This window comes from Neovison vison, chromosome 8, assembly GCF_020171115.1.
Source record: "Neovison vison isolate M4711 chromosome 8, ASM_NN_V1, whole genome shotgun sequence".
In the NCBI taxonomy this organism is placed as follows: Eukaryota; Metazoa; Chordata; class Mammalia; order Carnivora; family Mustelidae; genus Neogale; species Neogale vison.
Window position 1 is genome coordinate 64,216,314 of NC_058098.1, and position 18,459 is coordinate 64,234,772.

The following is an 18,459-nucleotide window of genomic DNA, read 5'->3' on the forward strand; positions in this document are numbered from 1 at the left end:
ATTATGATACATACGGTATTAGGGTAAATGAAAACATATGTCCATAAAAAGAATTGTATGTGCATGTTTGTAGTGGTTTTATTCATTTCTGAAAAAACAAAGAACCTGGCAACAGACCAACCGTCCTTTCTGGAAAGGATCCACCACTAAAAACATTTGTGATTCATGGGAAGAGGTCAAAATAGCAACATTAGCAAGAGTTTGGAAGAAGTTGATTCTAATCCTCACAGATGACTCTGAAGGTTCAAGACTTGAGTGGAGGAAGTATCTGCAGACGTGGTAGAAATAACAAGAGAACTAGAGTTAGAAGTGGAGCCTGAAGATTGGACTGAGTTGCTGCCAGCTCATGATCAAACTTGAACAGATGCAGAGCTGCTTCTTAAGGAGGAGCAAAGAAAGTGGTTTCTTGAGATGGAATCCACTCCCGGGAAAGATGCTGGGAAGATTGCTGAAATGACAACAAAGGATTTAGAACTTTGCACAAACTTAGTGGATAAAGCACCACAGGGTCCAAGAGGACTGACTCCAATTCAAAAAGAAGTTCTACTGTAGTTAAAATGCTAACAAACAGCATCACATGCTACAGAAAAATTTTTCATGAAAGGATGAGTCAGTTGATGGGGAAAATTCATTGTTGTCTTTTTTTTTTTTTCCAATATATTTATTTTCAGAAAAACAGTATTCATTATTTTTTCACCACACCCAGTGCTCCATGCAAGCTGTGCCCTCTAGAATACCCACCACCTGGTACCCCAACCTCCCACCCCCCTGCCACTTCAAACCCCTCAGATTGTTTTTCAGAGTCCATAGTCTCTCATGGTTCATCTCCCCTTCCAATTTACCCAAAAGCACATACCCTCCCCAATGTCCATAACCCTACCCCCCTTCTCCCAACCCCCCTCCCCCCAGCAACCCACAGTTTGTTTCGTGAGATTAAGAGTCACTTATGGAAAAAAAAAAAAAAAGAGTCACTTATGGTTTGTCTCCCTCCCTATCCCATCTTGTTTCATGGATTCTTCTCCTACCCACTTAAGCCCCCATGTTGTCTTATTTTAACAAATTATCACAGCCACCCCAACCTTCAGAAGGCACCACCCTGAAGATTCAGCACCATCAACATGGAGGCAAGACCGTCCTCCAGCAAAGCGATTATAACCTGCTCAAAGTTCAGATGGTGGTGAGCATTTTTTAGCAATAAAGATTTTTAAATTAAGGAATATATACATATTCCATATATACACATAGGCAAGTATATACACACATCTTAGAGTCATGTTTTGCACATTTAATAGACTACAGTATAGTGTAAATAAAACTTTATGTGCTGCAAAACCAAATAATTCACTTGTTTGTGATGCTTGGTTTTATTGTGATGGTCTGAAATGGAACCCACATTGTCTCTAAGTTTGCCTGTATATCACACACTTATAATTCTTTATAATAATATAATATAAGCATATAAAATAATATATATTATATATAATTCATAGTAAATAATATGTATTATTATAACAACATATATAATACATATATTTAAATAAAATACAAAATTTTATATAATAAAAGCATGACATAATTATTTTCCACATAATACAAATAAAATTAAATAAATATACCTATGTCCTGAATTTGACTCTCTAATATTTTGTTGAAGATTTTTAAATTTATTTTCATGAGGGAACTTGTCTATAGGTGCCTTTCCTCATGAGGTCCTTATCAGCTTTTGTATCAGGTTATCTAACTTCATAAAACAAACTAAGTGCTTTTACTCATTGGTCACTCTTTCTAGGATTTATCAATTTTGTTAATCGTTTCAAAGAAACAATTTGGGGCTATGTTTATATTGCTGTTATTTGTCTCTTTTAAAAATTTCATTGATTTCAGTTGCTACTCATATTATTCCCTGCCATCTACTTACTTACGTTTAATTTACACTTTCTTTTTCTAGCTTTCAGAAGCGGGGTCTTAGATTGTTGGGTCTAAACATCCCTTTTGTTTGTTTTATGTTGTTCTCTGTTTTTGGAGGAGCCAGATTAGACTTGAGTAGGACTAAAGAGGAAGTCTTGCCCCTGTGGGAGGGATGCAGTATGCAAATTAACATTCTGTTCATTTTCTCTCTCAAGGGCTAAGGTGTTTCAGGAGTAATGTAAAGATACAGTTGGAAGAGTATATATAGAATCAGTGAACACCACCTCGTTATCATCCAATAGTAGCCATTGTTACCATTACTATTTATCTTTAAGAACATCAAAAGTTATTGTTAGTGTACATTGATTTAAGTTGCCAGATACAATTTTTTTTAAAAATATTTATTTATTTATTTATTTGACAGAGATCACAAGTAGCCAGAGAGTCAGGCAGAGAGAAATGGGAAGTAGGCTTCCTGGCGAGCAGAGAGTCCAATGTGTGGCTCTATCCCAGGACCCTGGGATCATGACCTGAGACGAAGGCAGAGGCTTTAACCCACTGAGCCACCCAGGCGCCCCTCCACATACAATTTTAAAGTATAATTATAACTCACTTCAATAAAGTCTTTTAAAATAGAATGTTTGCTTTTAAATTTGTAATAGAAGAAATGAAGCCCTGGTTCAGGAAGGTGCTACAAGATGGTCCTGGACTCATCTCTTCCCATGGACCCAATGGGTCTACAGCTACATATGGAAGACTTTCCTCTGGAAAAAAATCTAAAAGCTGGTTGAGTAATGACACACACCAGGAAAATGAGAAGAAAACCACATTAAAAGGGTAGGAGAGGGAGGCACACAATCTCACCATAAAATCCCCACATTGACCCACAACTGGGAGGGAGCTCGAAACATGGAGCTTCTTCCTACCGAGGGAAGGATTTGAACCCCACACCAGCCACCCCAGCTTCTAAAACCTGCACCTGAGAAACGGAATCCCAAAACATCCTTGAAAACCAATGAAGACTGCTTCCACGAGACCCACAAGACTATGTAGCAATCCAAGAAAGGGCTCTACCAATAGCTCCCGCACTCAGGCTCATCCACCCCAGCGCCCAGCTCAGAGGCAGCCATTTACATTCTATATTCTGGGAAAGAGTTTCATTTGTTTGCATTAAAACTGGCCTGAGAGGCAGCTACATTAACAGACATATTTAAAACCTGCTGGTACAGTTTCTGAGGCAGAGACTGGCAGAGGCCCTCTTCCTGCTCCCCTACTGTTGCCTTTCTGACCACCAGTATCTCATGGAAGAAAGCTTTCCCGTTGGGACGCCTGGGTGGCTCAGTCGGCTCAGGTCTGGGATCCCAGCGTCCCGGGATCGAGCCCCACATTAGGCTCCCTGCTCAGCAAGGAGCCTACTTCTCCCTCTGCCTGCTGCTCCCCCAGCTTGTGCGCTTTCTCTCTGACAAATAAATAAATAAAATGTTTAAAAAAAAAAAAACAAAAAAGCTTTTCCGCGTACCTGGTACCCTGATTTTGCAGCTACTACCCAGGGGACAACCCTTGATTGCCTAGCACTGGTAGCAGGGGAATTTCTGTTCCAGCGTCTCATGGGACTACAACGTTGGGAAGTTCTTAGCAGGCTACCCCCAACACAGTGCTGTCAAAAACAGAGAGAAACACATCGCCGGTCTTTCTGTGAAAGAGGCCTATCTGCTTATCCTACAGCAGATAAGCAGATATCTGCTTCAGCCAGAGGGGCCGGCTTCAGGTTTGGTTCACAGCTGCAACCGTAAAACCCCCTGAAGAAACCATAAGTGGTAAGCTCCTTGACAAAGGTGTTGTAATGATTTTTTTTTATTTTTTTTTTATTTTATTTATTTATTTTTTTAACCTGATACCAAAAGTAAAAACAACAAAAGAAAAATAAAAATGTGGGACTAAATCAACTAAAAACAAAACAAAAACCAAACTACAACACAGCAAAGGAAATAAAAAAAAATTAAAAGGCAATTTACAAAATATGAGAACATATTTGCAAATCATATATGTCATAGGGGATTACTATCCAAAATACATAAGGAACTCATACAACTCAATAACAAAAAGTAAACTAAAATAAATAAATCCGATATAAAAATAAGAAGGTCTAAAGAGACATTTTTCCAAGGAAAGCATACAAATGATCAACAGGTACAAGAAAACATAGTTGACATCACTCATCATCAGAGAAACACAAATCCAAACCACAGTAAGATGTCACCTCATACCTCTTAGAATGGCAATTATCAACAAGAAAGGAAATAACGAGTGTTGGTGAGGATGTGGAGATAAGGATACCCTCTTGGACCATTGGTGTGGATGCAAACTGGTGCAGCCACTGTGGAAAACAGTATGGAGTTGCCTCACAAAAGTTAAAAATAGAACTACCCAATGATCCAGCAATTCTACTTCTGAGTGTTTATCCAAAGAAAACGAAAACACTAGCTGAAAAGGACCTACACAACCCTACATTTATTACAGCATTATTTGTAATAGCCAAGATATGGAAACAACTCAAGTATCCATCACTGGATAAATGGATAAAGGAAAAATGGATATTTTTCAGCTATAAAAAAGAGTGAAATCTTGCCATGTGTGACGACATGGATGGACCTCAAGAGCATCATGCTAAGTGAAATATGTCAGATAGAAACAGACAAATACTGTATGATCTCACATGTGGAATCTAAAGAACAAAATAAAACAGAAACAAAAACAAGTTCTTAGATATAAAGAACTTGTTGTTATTGCCAGAGGCGGCAGTGGGGGTTGGGAGAAATGGGTGAAAGTAGTCAAATACAACGTCCAGTTATAAAATACATAAGTCATGGGCATATAATGTTCAGCATGGGAACTATAATTAAGATTAACATATTGCACATTTGAAAAATGCTAAGAAAGTAGATCTTAAAATTTCTTATCACAAGAAAAAAAATCATAACTATGTAAGGTGACAGATGTTAGCCATACTTACTCTGGTGATCATTTAGCAAAATACACAAATATCAAATCACTGTTACGTACCTTAAACTAATATAATGTTATATGTCCATTATACCTTAATTTAAAAAGGTCATTACAACTGGCAGCTTGAGTTGAGCATCTTCTCACAGCAATTGTTTTTGACTTAAAGAGCTGCCTTGCCCAAGGTCATGACTAATTTTGGTGGGCATCCTACATTTGATGTCTGGTTGATGTGAGGGTTTAAGGCCTGAGCCCCATGCTGCAATGAGGGGCATCTCTGCAGCTTCCTCCAGAGCTCCCAGTGGGACCAGTAGCCCTTTGGTGTGATGGCGTCATAGCTCAATGCTGTTCCACACACGTTGCCCTCCAGAGCTCTCACTGTAAACTTCCTAGCTGCAAACTTCAGTCTAGGCGTCTGCTCCTCTTGTTGTCTTGGTACACCATACCACTGGGAAATCAATTCATTATGCTTTTCTGTTGTGTTTGTTTTGTTGATTTTGGGTCACATGAAAAATGGCAAGAAAGAGATATCCTTTTTCAAAATTATTACTGTATATCTCAGAAAATACCTCTATCTATCTTAGAAAAAGTAATTATCTATAGGTAGTAAATCTTATTTTATTGTGCAAATATATCCTCTTGTGGGTCCCCATTCACATATTCTGTTCCATATGATCTGCTCACTTAGTGTACACAAATGTTAAAGGCCACACTTATTAATATTCAGAACTTAAACATTAGTAGAGGTGTTGCCTGCAAATAGGGTGTGTCTTTAAGGAATGATTTTCTTTCTAAGATTTATCTTTTACATGTTTTAAGTCACTTAAACACACATATGATTAAGAATGCCTTGTAGTGAATGTCTGACTTTGAGTTCATTTCTTTGAAGTGTTTACACAGGGCTCTAAGTCAGAGTGTTCATGCTAAATTGCTAAATCCATTAAGTACATTGAGTCAAACTACTGGTTTGCTCCTGCCCTGAATCAATCCCATAGGTGTGATGTCATGGGCAAAGCCTTGTTCTTTCTTTTTAATGTGGATAGTGGTACCTCCTTAGCCAAGGTTTTTAGAAAAATAGAATGAGAAGGCATGCAGGAGAGTCAGGGTCAAGATCTGGGCCAGAGGAGGGTATTATGAACCTGATCACTAATGAATAGTTTTTGTCTGCTATGGGTCAGTATGGATGGCGTGCCTTCCTCTGCCTGGTGGTTCACCCACCAGCAAGAGTACAGCAAACAGGACAGCTCTCCCAGGGCTTCCAGGAATTGTACTCAGTGGCAGGAGTTAGAGGAGCATTAAGGTAATTTGCATGTGATTTGCATAAGAGTTGGTATTTATTCATAAAATTATATTGGCTACTTTCAAGTGATTTTCAGGTTCATTTGTTATTGCTGCACTGAGGGCTATGGCATTTTGATTTCCTTCTCTGTCTTCCTTTTCCCCCATGACTGTAATTAACATAAAAAACTGAATTGGGCAATTGAGAGATGAGAGAAAGCACAGGCCACAGGGGATGGCCCGGCATTGTAAACCTCACTCCCCTATCCCTCCACTAATACCTTATGGCCCATTAACAATGCACAATAGCTAAGACAGCAGGCGTTGTTTCCAAATATTCCATGAATGCACCAACTGTGGACCCATCTCCTCAGGTCTCTGTAATTGGTATTTGCTCTGCCTGGAATGTTCTTCCTCCAAACATTTATTCATATTGTTCTTTTCTTCAAATTAGGGATGCCAGATTTTGCAAATAAAAACACAGGACATCCAGTTAGAGTTACCCTTCATTTAAAGAATTAATAATTTTTTGGTGTAAGTATGTCCCATGCAGTATTCAGGACATACTTAAACTAAAAACTTATTTGTCATCTATCTGAAATGCAAATTTAACTGGGGACCCATAATTTTTCTGGCAACCCTATCTCAAGTCATTCATGTCTTCACCAAACGTCACCAGCTATGATAGAACTTTCCTGACCATTCTTAATCTAAAAGACTGAGCACTTCCTATCACAATGTCTACCCCATTCCACTTCAACCTTGAATTCACAATACAGGCCACTGCCTGACATGACAGCATGTATTTCTTCATCTGGTGTAGTAGACAGGGCCTTTGCAGTAAACAGATGGTGCATTCAAATAGGTGAATACAAGAGAGTTGAATAGGGAGCTATTTACAAGAGGTGGGCAGCATCAAAGGAGGCCATGGCATGACCAAGAACCTGGGGCAGCCCGACTGAGGTACCATCACTAGAGCAGTCCACAGACAGTATCTGGGGTGCACAGAATGGGTGGTGAGGGTGGAGAGTAGATCTGACTGAGGTCATGGAACATACACAGAACCTTTGGCCATTGTCAGTCTCCCCCGCTAGAAAGGAAGCTACAGAGTAGTAGCAATTTTATTTTGCTCATTGTTCTATCTGCAGCCTTTGAATAATGCCTGCCATATAGTAAATGTTTCAGAAACATCTGATAAAGAATTCAGTGTGTTTGACTAGCATAGCCAGCCAAGAGATGGTGGAGCCGGCAAAAACAAGCAGTCTAGAGAAGCAAACACTTAAGAGACAAAGGCAGGGCTAGTTTCTAGAAATACATCTAATTCATTCCTCAGAAACTGCATAGGCAACAGTGAGAGCACAGACAGCAGGTGCATTCTAGATTGTTGACACCAGGTCATCTAACAGATGTCATGGAGTTATCTTCAGAGAAGGGTGGAATGCTGCGGAGAAGCATACGGGATATATCAGAAAGCCAGGCAGGTGTTCAGCATCAAGGAACACCACCCAGCCCTTGGACAATCCCAGAGCTAGGGCTCTAGGATGGACTTAGGAGGGTGAAATGGAGAAGATGATGGAGGGAGGGAGGACTGATGTCCCAGAGAGACGGGCATTCTCACTCATGGGACTGAAATTATGGCACCTACTCAGGAATCTGGTTATCAGACCTCAGAAAATGGAGACAGACCCTGAATAACAAGGTAGAATTCAGGTTGTTAAGTCTTTTTTTTTTTTTTTTTAAAGAATTTTATTTATTTGACAGAGAGAGATCACAAGTAGGCAGAGAGGCAGGCAGAGAGAGAGGAGGAAGCAGGCTCCCCGCTGAGCAGAGAGCCTGATGTGAGGCTCGATCCCAGGACCCTGGGATCACGACCCGAGCCGAAGGCAGAGGCTTTAACCCACTGAGCCACCCAGGCGCCCCCAGGTTGTTAAGTCTTGAAATTTGAAGTCGGGAGTGGCCCTGCAGTGGGAGAGATTGTGGAGCCTCAGTGCTAGCCTTGTTCCCATAGACTCTCCCCCTAAGGACTGGACGAGGCCTGAACACCCCAGTGGGATGGCCCAGCACTCTATAAATGGGAAAGACAGAAATCAAGAGGGATAACTAATATTTATCGGGTATTTGTGTTGTAGCTGATACAGTCCTACATTGTTGCTATCTTTCCTCATTAAACCCTTAGGACTGCTCTGTGAGCTACTTGCTACTTTCGAAACCCTTTTACTACTGCGGAAACTCACCGATACACCGTGTTCAAAGACATGCACAAAATCTATGTAACGGTTCTCTTCATATTTCTTTCTGAAGAAGAATCTCGGTTTTTAAAGATGAGTTTCTTCTGGCACTTTTATCCATTTCTGCTGAAATGAAGCTCTTCCTTTTATTTTGACATCAGGCCAAGATACCAAAAGGTGGTTTCTGGACTGTCCTAAATAATGGCAGGGTAAAAGTACATGTATTCAAGGGATTGCTTAGAACATTTCCTGCTACTGATCACAGGTGATTCATGGCAAAATGTGTTTTATCTGTGTTGCATTAAGGAGCTGATGATACTCAAAAATAACCTGACCCGGGGACTTGTCAGGGAAGAAACCCTGTGTGTTGGGAATGGATGAGGGATGGGTCTGACACAGGGAGATCCCGGTGTCTATAAATATTGAATGGTGGTAGTTTTTGTAGCTCAAAGCCTGGGAACTACTGTGTGAATGGTTTTAAACTCAGTGTAGAAAATAATCATCTAAATATATCAACAGGGTCATTGAGGTCTCCAGATCACATTTAGAAAATGCCCATTTTACCACCACCTCTAAAACAAACGTGTAACATGGACATTTTTACAACTTTATCTCTCCTTCCAAAAGGGAAAATAAGCTGAAAGGGAACTGTTTATTTAGATACCTGTTCAAGGGGTGCCTGGGGGGGCTCGATTGGTTGAGCTATGGCCTTCGGCTCGGGTTATGATCCCAGGGTCCTGAGACTGAGCCCCGCAGCAGGCTCCTTGCTCAGTGGGAAGCCTGCTTCTCTCTCTCCCTCTGCTGCTCTGCCTGCTTGTGTCAAAATACCTGTTCAAGGTATGGGTAGCCCGTAGTAGCCACCTGCAACTCTCCAGTCCTCCTGTGGCTTATGAATAATTGGAGTAAACACATCACTAGCAGGTGGCAATGATGGAAACGATGATTACTTGGTTTTATAGAGAACCCTTCATTTAAGCTCTTTTAGATTAATCAAGATAGATTGTTTTTTAAAAGACCTCTAATTACTTTCCTGTTAATTATTTATATTCACCAAGTATTTTCTGCTTGCCTGTTAGTTACTGGTCTTGTGAAGTGTGTCAGGGTATTAAATATTTACTCACAAGCCTGGCCGTTGTGAACAAGGACCGTCATGCCCTGTCCCATCCTGGGCTTAAGGCAGTCATCCTTCACATCTCCCTTCATCTATGGTGGCTCATCTTTACCAGTGTGCTAAGAATAACACCTTGTATTTTCAGGGTGCCTTCCATCTAGCCATTCTTGTTTTCATTGTTGACAAGGGAAAGGTGTACTTCTAAGAGGTCATTTAATTTCGTCCTACCATGGGCCACCTAAAGCACATCTTTAGCATCACTGGCCATGATAACCTGATCTCATGACACCCCAGTCCCCGCTCTTATGCTCAGGGCAGACATTACTAATCCACACTGGAACTGTCCAGCTAGTCCCTGATCCAATTATAGAGCTTCTTAACACAGCGCCCCAAGCAATTTCCTCCAATCGATTGGTTTTTATCTGTGGTGTCAACTCATATTTATCATCCACTATCCGCACTTGGAACACCCTAGTGAGGGTGAGCTTATTACTTCTCAGAGAGCTTATTAACTCTGGTTGTGAGAACAGCTCTTTCTAAATACTCTTCAACAATTTAACCTATCAAAGGCTATTCTCAAATCTCTGTCCCATACCCCTTTATCTACCTTTATCTTATCTACTTATTTGTTCTACCTCTGTTTGTCCTAAAGCTGCAAAGTATCAACTCTAATCACGGTGCCAAGAAAATAGAACATAACTGCTCCATATTTATAGGGTCTATTTTATTTCAAATCTACTCAGGTTTTAAAAATAAGCAATCTACTTTGTAGGTTGTGGGGATACTGAGGAATACCCAGGCAGGAAACCAAAGACTTTCAAAACCCTTCTTAAACGTAATGACAGAAGGTCACCATAAGAAGAATGAAGATGGAGAATTAGAAAAGAATTCATCATTGAAACTTGCAGCTGCTGGGATACCCAGGTGGTTCAGTCAGTTAAATGTTTATTTTTAGCTCAAATCACGATCCGAGTCCTGGGATCGAGCCCCACATCAGACTCCTTGCTCAGTAGGAAACCTGCTTCTTTCTCTGCCTGCTGCTCCCCCTGCTTGTGCTCTCTCTAACAAATAAATAAATAAGATCTTTAAAAAACAAAAAAAAACTCCAAAACTTGAGCTGCATTTTGAGAACTGGTGGGCACCTCGGCTGCCACCTCTGAACAGGTAGTAGGGGTAGCACATTCCAAACAGAGGAATGGGTCAGAGGTGCTACATTGCCTATGAAAGATCTTTTATACTAGAGATTTTGGAACTTAAACTGGAAGGTTTGCTAAAACACAAATTACTGGTCTCCTCAGAGTAGCTGATCCCATAAATGCAGACTGAGGCCCGAGACTCGACCCTTCAACAAGGTTTTGTGTGATGCCGATGCTGTCTGTCTAGGGACCACACTTTGAGAACCACTGTTTCAAGCACGAGCAGATCTCAGTGTGCCTGCTCCAGTTCCACAAGGCTGGGCCTTCTTTTCTGTCTTACTTTCTAAGCATGGAACGTGGAAACAACTCAAGATGAACATATTGTTCAAAATCTTGAAGACTTGTCAGTCTGGCAAGACGATCTGTGTCAACTTGGCCAACGTGCACTCACAAGTGTGTCCCACTGGGTATCGTTGGGCGTTCAGCTGTGGGGATGAGGAGGGAAAGTGCAGGCAGGAAAGGAGGTGGGGAGGAGACCCCGGGGGGCAGCATAGGGACACAGCGGGTGGGGGGGAGTCTTCCATCCAAAGTTCTACAGTAATGTCTTCAGCCGTGGGCGGTAGTGACTGAAATGTGGGCTCGGAGCCTTCGTGGGCACATGGCGTAGTCACCTCCTCATACAAGTCTCACTGCCGTTCCAAGTAAGAGTAGTTTGTGCACTCTCCATCTTTTGAAGGATGGCACTTGCCTTTACTTATATTACTGTTTAACATTAAAATAAAATTCCTTTCTGTTCCTTTCTCTATCTCCCGGCTACCCTCCTTGCTTCGATTCTCATCGTACCTGCCCTTTAATGGGATTCCATATGAAATGATCCTCATACTTCACTTCTGTAAGCTATCAGTGTTTTCCCAACACCACTGCCATCATAAATACTTGGCTGTGAATGAAGATATTCTGTGCATTGGCGTGGTGTTGGGTATAATGGAGCAATTCACAGGCAATTAGCTCAGCCTGGTGGGCCACTCCGTGCAAATCTGCAAGACGGACTTCACGCTCTCAGAGCCACCCATGGCAGAAGCTCTAGAACTTCATTTTATTCCAACAGTTCTTTTCTTTCCCCAAATTTGTCCCTCCCTTCTGAACCGCAGCGGCTGAAGATGAAGACAGAGCTTTCAAAGAGAGAGAGGTTCTAAAAGAGGGTGAGAGCTACAGGAAGCAGTAGGAAGGAGGAGGCTGAAGTAGCTGCTCATGGTATTTGATTACATTTGCTTTGGGGACACTTCCCAAGAACATACTTGGCATATTCCTAGTGGACGACTTTGCAAATCTTATTCTTGCTGCGTTCTTCCCCGCAAGGAATGTTGGGGGAACATTTCCTGCCTGAAGGGAGCTTGAGAAGCTAGCTGGAGGGGTTTTCCTTTGGGAAACTCAGGCTGGTTCCCATATTACCTCCGAGGCATTTTCCATCCAGAGTTGATCTGATCAAACACTATCAACATTGTGTCGATCCAACCTAAAGACAACCACACACTTAAACAGAAGAATCATGTATCTAGAAACCAAGAGGGCAAATAAGGGAGAAGACATAAGAGGAAAGATTCTTGAAATTTTACAGAAATGATATCTGCTTTCCCTGCTTCTCCTCCTCTTCTTTTTCCTCCTCTTCTTCCTCTTCCTCCTCCTCCTTCCACTTCCCTTCTATACCTTCTCCTTCCCGTTTTCCCCTCTTCCTCCCCCTTGTCTCCTCCTCCTCTCCTTCTCTCTTTCAAGAAACAATCAATTTAGTTTGTCACTCATCGTTAGCAGTTAATGTATTCATCTCTCTCAATTCCCATGTCCTCCGTATAGTGATTTCTGTACTTCTCAATAAATTATTCTCATCTAAGTGAGTTTTATAAGATCTCAGCATTTGCCACATACGAGATTTCATGGTTACTTGATTCCACCAGACCTTCTCCCTTTCTCCAAGTTTTCAAGTGACACTGGGCATAGATTTTTCCTTTTAAATCAGAGTAGGTTTTCACTGGCTTTGCTCTGCCAGAAGTGAACTGGGGATGCTCTGGTGTGATCCAAATTCCCAGTAAGGACATGCTAATCAATGTGGTTCATTTTCTAAAGCTGTCCTTGTTATTCCCTTTCCCTGGCTAATCACAAATTGGTCCTTAGGAGAAGCCAAAGACACAAGTGAACTCTGGCAAAAAGCCACTGTGTTTTCCCTTTTCCAAGATACTGGGTCTTTGTGGAAGGGGACAGCTGCTGCAGAGAAAACAGGACATCTCGGGCCTCTGGGGGGAAAGGCCAGTTGGAATACCTTAATCTTGTTGTTGAAATTTCAAGCAGCTTATCTTTTCTGAAGGTTCCCTTGGGTAATAAGAAGTGTGCTTAATATTGCAAATTCTGCTTTGCAAGTGTTGTCTGGTGTCCTCTTATACTGTGTGAATGTTCTTTCTCTTCCCTTCACCACCCCCCCACACACCAAGCAAACTGAGCACGTGTTTGGCTCCTGGTCAGTTCTTCTTTGGGTCTAAACGTCTTGGCATTTCTGTCTCAGTTTTGGCTGTCGGAAAGAACATTTTTCAATAATGCTGCTGAAATCCTGCTTTCTCTACATCAGTGCTTTATCTGGCAAAAGGATTTGCTGGGACCAGACCCAAAATAAATGGGAACAAAAAAAAAAAAAAAAAAAAAGAAAAAGAAAAAGAAAAAAAGAAAGAAAGAAAAAGAAAAATGGCTGTGGGAGGCAAGAAGCCAGTATCTCCACTCATGATTCTGAGCTCGTCACTATCCTTCCCAAATCTCACATCCTTCACCCCAGAGAGTCTTGGCATTTTGCACGATAAGAGCTATTCAATCCCACACCAAACTCTTGATACTGATCCCCCCCTTTTCACTATACTGTCTCCTAGATCAAGCATTTGAGAATGGGACAGCCCGCATGCCAGGGAAAAGCAATCAAGAATGGAGTGTTGTGGCCAAGACTGACCAGGATCCCTATAGGAACTGGATTCCCAGGGCCATGTGTAAAATTCTGTGAAGTTGTTGGTCCGTCTCATTCACCTCCAGGTTCTTTCCATCGTCTTTGGTTTGTGCTACTGGCCTGAAGATTTCCTCCTCCTTGTTGTCAGTTTCTACTCAGCACATGCAAGCTCTTCTCCCAAACATGCTGCTGCTTTCCAAGGTTCTGGACTGCTTGTCCTAGGTGCTGCTGGGAGGGCTGGCAGAGTGGTTGAGGGGAGCTGAAACTCTGCTGGGCCCTCTTAGCAGGCATGAGCTGAGAATCCTCTGCCACCTCATTTTTTGGTCTTTGAGCTCCTGGCAGGAACCCACCGCTATTTTACTCCCACAGTCTAAGATATTGCTGCAAGCTGCTGCTTTCCTCCTTCTCATGTACCATGGATCAGTTGCAGTACGGGCTCAAGCAGGGAACTTTTGAGACTTTCTAAAGGGTCTGACTACCAGTTCAGCAGGGAAAGAGAAAGGAGGTAAAAATATGTGTGCTGAAGTTTCAAATGGCCTCATCTCAAAATAAGATTATTCTTGAGGAATGTAGCTGAGCCTTAATTTCCTCTTCTACTTGAACCTCCACTTTTCCTCCACAGTTTCTAGATAAGGAGATGTTTACTATAATGTATGGAAACACACATAGTTCTATTCTATTTCCAAAATATCGTATTTCACTTGTTACCTGAAAACTATTTTTATAAATTTATCCACATATTTCTAGCAGTGGCTGTAACTTGGGAAATGCTATATGTTGGCAGGAAGGGAAGTTGAAGTCTATGAGTATGATTAGGACTATCCCTCTGAGTACAGATCTGTCTACATTCCATATTCAATATTAATATTCCATATTAATATTGAAAGAGACTGAAGTTGTATATTTCCTCTTTCAACTAGGTTATTTAAGAGAGTTTTATGTGTTTTAAAGCTTCTAAGAAATTGGAATTTGGGGAGTTTAAAACATGTGCTATTAATTTCCAGTTTCATTTCATTTTAATTAAATAATATAACCTATAACTCCAGGACTTAGGTAATTTATTAAAATCATTTTTGTAGTCTGGTAGACAAATAATACGTGTAAATATTCCATAAACCTTGAAAAAGAATGAGTATTCTCATTTCAAGGATAAACTTGTCAAATATGTTAATTAAATAATCATTATTAATGACAATATTCAGATTATTTTCTTGCTTTTTTACGGTCTTCTTTCGGTTTTAGACTCAGAGTAATGTTATAAAGATTCTCAGTGCTATTGTTTCAGTCAATGAGTTGTTTCGTTTACAGCTTTATTTGTTAAAGGCAAAAGAGTTATGCAATCTGAAGAGAAACCAGAGTACGTGATGATTTATAATCCTGGCTTCTAAGGTTTTTTTTTATTAATAAACTTTATATTAAAGTAGTTTTAGATTTATAGATAAATTGAACAGAAAGTACAGAGTTCTCCTGTGACCCCTCATATTCCCTATTTTTAACATCTTGCATTAGGATGTGCTTGCTGTATTTGTCCTGTGTATGTTACAGCTGTTGTAATTGTCCCACAGTTCTTGGATAATCTCTCTCAGCTTTCTCATTCTTTTTCTATTTGTCTTCCAGTTTTGGAAGTTTCTATTGTCATTTCTTCAGGCTCACTTATTTTTTGGGGGGTTGGGGAGATTCCTGTGTCTAGTCCACTGATGTGCCCATCAAAAACGTTCTTGATTTTTGTGCAGTGTTTTTGATTTCTAGCATTTTTGTATTCTTTCTTTGAGTGTTGAGCTCTTGACTTCCATTATATACACCTGCTTTTATCTGTTATCTGACCTTTCTGGTATTACCTTGAGTGTTTAGTCATCAGTGTTTTAGTTCTGGGTCTGATTATTATACCGTCTCTGCCGTATTTGCGTCTGGTTTGGGCTTTCTTGGTTCTTCAGACTATGCTCCTTTCTTTTGTTTGTCTGTTTCATTTTGTTTTGTTTTTGTCTTTTGGTGTGCCTTGTAAATTTTTTTTTTTTTAAGTCAGATATGATGTCCTGGGTAAAAGGAATTTAAGTAACTAGGACCTTAATGTGATGTTTTATTGTTTTTTGCATTATTAGGCTGTTTACTGTTTACTATAACTGTAGCTTTCAGAAGCTGAAATTTTTCCTTGATGTCCATGTTTTATCTGTTTCCTTTGGGTTTCTCTAGAGCTTTTCTCTAGAGATCCTTCTTTCGAGTGTAATACCTTGTTATTATCCAGATCCTTACTAATGAAGTGCTAGCGTATGGGGGCATGGGGGAAGTGTTTTATCTTTTTGTGGTTAGGTTTTAGCTTTTCAGTAAGCCAGTGCCCTGGGCTGGCCCCCCACACCCACCTTACATTTGACAAGAAGGTTAGCACAGCTGGAGTTGAGTATTTCCCTTCTTCCATGAGGGTTAGGCTTTGATGAAACCCCAGTTGGTTATGCTCAGGTAGAGTTATTTCCCTTGAAGATGGACCCTGATAGGAATAGAATGTTCTGGGTATATTTTAAAATGACTGCTTTTCCACTCTTTTTTGCTGGAAGCATGTCTTGTCTTTATTGTGAGAACTTAAAAGGGTTCCTGGAGATAAAACTCTCCTAAGTTTTATATCCCTCCAGGAGTTTTTAACTCACAAACTTAAGTTAAACTCTAGCAACCCATCAGCTCCAGTTCCCCACCCCCAGCCCAGTACCAGAGCCCATGGAGGTTTTTGCTTTTGAACTTCTGTTCTGGTAAGTCATGATTCTCTATACCTGCCAATTTAGGGGGTAGCAGCTCCCCCTATGACTTCAATTTTCTAATGGCTCTATGAACAGTTATTGATTTTCATGGCATTTAGTTTGTCTCTTGTTGTGGGGATGGAAGTAACAATTTTCAAGCTCCTTATATGCCAGACTGGAAAGAGAAAGTTCTCCTACAGCTTTATTTATTTATTTTTTTAAATTCAAGTTCTTTTTATTTAAAAAAAATTCAAAACACCTTTAACTATCTGAAACTTTATATCTGTTATACGAAGGGTCATTGCTTTGAATGCATTAATAGAAGCTTCATTGGGTGATGTTTCAATGACAAGGAAGTGATTCTTTTAAAATATTATTTATTTTCGGGACACCTGGATGGCTCAGTTGGTTAAGCAGCTGCCTTCGGCTCAGGTCATGATCCCAGCATCCTGGGATCGAGTCCCACATCAGGCTCCTTGCTCGGCGGAGAGCCTGCTTCTCCCTCTGCCTCTGCCTGCCTTTCTGTCTGCCTGTGCTCGCTCTCTCTCCCTCTCTCTCTCTCTGATAAATAAATAAAATCTTTAAAAAATATATTATTTATTTTTTGGTCAGAGATTCTGTGTTTCAAAATGATACATTTTAAACAATTCTGTGGATATACATATATAGATATATGCATACATAGGAAAATAGATCTAGAAGGATACACAATAAATTTTAAATAGTAATTGTGTCTAGTAGCTAGTAGTGTTGGTGATGGAATTGTGGAGACTTAACAATTTTTTTCATCTGTATAATTCTGTATTTTAAAATTTTTACTCAATTTATTTAAACTACGCAAATAACAACAGTTTACCTGTTTCTCCCACCCCATTTCTCTTGCAGTCACCCATCTGCCTTCTCTGTCTATGAGCTTTGATTTCTTTTTTTTTTTTTTCTTTTTCTTGGATGCACATAAGAGAGCAGATACAATAATTGTCTTTCTCTGTCTGACTTACAGAAGGTCACTGACTTACAATACTTCAACTTACGATTTTTTTCTTTATGGTGCTGTTAAAGCAGTACTCACTCAGTGGAAACCATACTTCAGATTTTGAATTTTGATCTTTCCCTGGGTTGGTGATATGAAGAGGGATACACTCATGATGCCAGGTAATGGCACTGAAACACAGCTCCCAGTCAGCCAGGCACTTGGGAGCTGAACAACCAACACACTTAACAAACATTCTGTACCCAGACAGTCATTCTGTCTTTCACTTTGTGTACAGTTTTCAGTAAACTACATGAGTTATTTAACACTTGATTATCAAATAGGTTTTGTGTTAGATGATTTTGCTCAACTGTAAGTTACTAGGTGTTTTGAGCATGTTTAAGGTAAGCTGGGCTAAGCTATAATGTTTGGTGGTTTCGGTGTTTTCAATAAATTTTTGACACCGTTTTTCAACTTAAGTTTGTTGGGAGGTAATCCCATTGTAAGATGATTTTACTTAGCATAATGCCTTCAGTGTCCATCCATGATGCTATAAGCAAGATTTCAGTCTTTTTTATGGCTAAATGAATTCCTCTGTGTGTGTGTGTTTGTACCAAAATGTCTTTCATTCATTCATCAATGGATTCCTCTGTTGTTTCCATGTGTTGGTTATTGTGAATAATGCTGCAATGAACATAAGGAAGTGTATATATATATGGAAATACATATGCTTGAAATTGAATATATATAACTTCAAATTAGTGTTTTTGTTTTCTTCACATAAATATCCAGAAGTGGAATTGCTGGATTTTATGGTAGTTCTATTTTTAATTTTTTTGAGAACTCTCTATACTGTTTTCCACAGTGGTTGCACTAACTTACATTCCCACCAAGGTGCATAAGTGTCACCTTGTCTCTGCATCCTGCCCAACACTTGTTATTTCTTGTCTTTTTGATAGTAGCCATTCTGACAGGTGTGATATGACATCTTATTGTGGTTTTGATATGCATTACCATCATGATGAGCTATATTGATCATCTTTCCATGTACCTGTTGGCCATGTGTATGTCTTTTGAAAAAAATATCTGTTCAGACCTTCTGCCCCATTTTTTTCTATT